This window comes from Sapajus apella, unplaced genomic scaffold (genome assembly GCF_009761245.1).
Source record: "Sapajus apella isolate SASKATOON/1434 unplaced genomic scaffold, GSC_monkey_1.0 scaffold27, whole genome shotgun sequence".
In the NCBI taxonomy this organism is placed as follows: Eukaryota; Metazoa; Chordata; class Mammalia; order Primates; family Cebidae; genus Sapajus; species Sapajus apella.
In genome coordinates this window covers 10,713,971-10,715,817 of record NW_022436967.1, presented here as the reverse complement: position 1 = coordinate 10,715,817, position 1,847 = coordinate 10,713,971, and the positions used below count along the sequence as shown (strand labels likewise).

Genomic DNA, 1,847 nt, shown 5'->3' with positions numbered 1-1,847 from the left:
AAAAAAAAAAAAAAAAAAAAAAAAAAAAGCCTGTTATGGCTTCCAGCGGGGTCCCAGTGAGCGCTGCCGGCTCTACTAATGAAACTCCCCGAAATACCCGACAACGTGGGAGATTGGCTTCGGGGCGTCTACCGCTTTGCCACTGATAGGAATGACTTCCGGAGGAACTTGATCCTCAATTTGGGACTCTTTGCTGCGGGAGTTTGGTTGACCAGGAGCTTGAGTGACATTGACCACATGGCACCTCAGCCAGGGGTGTAGCCAAGTAGACAAATGGAATCCTGTGCTGAACCTGAACCTTCCGAAAAACAGCCTACAATTTGTGACCATCATAAGATGTGCCCTGATGGCAGCTAAAGTTTGATTCAGATGGGCACCTTCCTTTTCCTTATCCCTGCCTAGTTTCCTTTTGTTCCTTGAGTCTACGCAGAATTCCATTCTCTGGTCAGCAGACAGGTTTAAGCTGAAGTATTGCCTCTGTTCTGTAAAGTTCTGTACAAAGTTCCTAAGCTTCTCCAGGGGGTGATCCTTGTTCTTGTCCTGAGAAATAACAATGCTGTTTTAACAAACATTTGAAATAAAAACCACGCACGCACACACACACACACACACACACACACACACACACACAAAAGAACTGGAACAATATCCACCTCACAGAATTGTTGTAAGCATTAAATTAGAAATAATTTTTAAACTGGGAAGTTCTGAATATAATAGGATTTTTGCATTATTTTCTTGACTACTTTATCCTCTATGCCCCCATAGGAGGCTGAGACCTTTTTTTTATAGCCCTCTGTACCATAGTAGATTGTTCAACAATCTGTGTGTTTCACAACAGCAAAAACTCTATTTTATTCATTGTTAAAAAGGTGTTTCTTTTCCCTCTTTTTTTTTTTTTTTGAGATGGAGTTTTGCTTTTGTTGCCCAGGCTGGAGTGCAGTGGCACAATCTCGACTCACTGCAACCTCTGCCTCCCGGGTTCAAGTGATTCTCTTGTCTCAGTCTTCCAAGTAGCTGGGATTACAGGCATGTACTACCATGCCTGGCTAATTTTGTATTTTTTGTAGCGATGGGATTTCACTGTCTTGGACATGCTGGTCTTGAACTCTTGACCCCAAGTGATTCGCCCACCTTGGCTTCCCAAAGTGCTGGGATTATAGGCGTGAGCAACCGCACCTGGCCCTAAATGTTTTTTGAGTGAAGGTGATGTGTGAGTAGAATTTTGAGATGAAAAACATGGCAGAAAGGATGGGCAAGTATCCCTATAACAACTGCATTTGAAGGACAAGACAGGCTGCTCATTGGAGTGAGGGCCAGGGCTGGCCTATCATGTAATGGGGAAGAAGAGAGTTGAGGTATGGAAACAGTGAGAAATTTGAATCTGAACAGCCTTTGGGACTCAATATAGAATTCTGGGAAGGAGGCAGATCTCTGGAGAACATAGGTGACCTCACCATGTAAAGGAACTTTTGGATGGGAAAGAAATGAAAATCAGCAACAAGATCAGCATTCTGAACTAGAACAGTGGTTGCCAGGAGGGAAGACGGCATTTTGAGGAGTTGGCATCAAATTGTCTTTGTGTGTATTATTCCAACAGCTTCCTGAATCCCTACTGTACCAAATGGTATCACTGCACCCTCATGGTCCTCACCATCATCAATGCCATTATCATCAGTCACAGCAATAATAATCACACTAGCAGTGAATATGCTATGAGAGCCTACTGGGTGGAAACCACTAACAAGAGCTAAAAACAAAAGTTTAAGCATTTTCTTTCTTTCTCTTTTTTTCTTTCTTTTCTTTCTTTCTTTCTTTCTTTCTTTCTTTCTTTCTTTCTTTCTTTC

General features: G+C 42.4%; 1 pseudogene; it reads left to right on the top strand.

The window, feature by feature from the left end:
* Positions 1-6: 6 nt before the first annotated feature.
* LOC116560778 lies at positions 7-261 on the top strand (annotated as a pseudogene).
* The last annotated feature ends 1,586 nt before the right edge of the window (positions 262-1,847 follow it).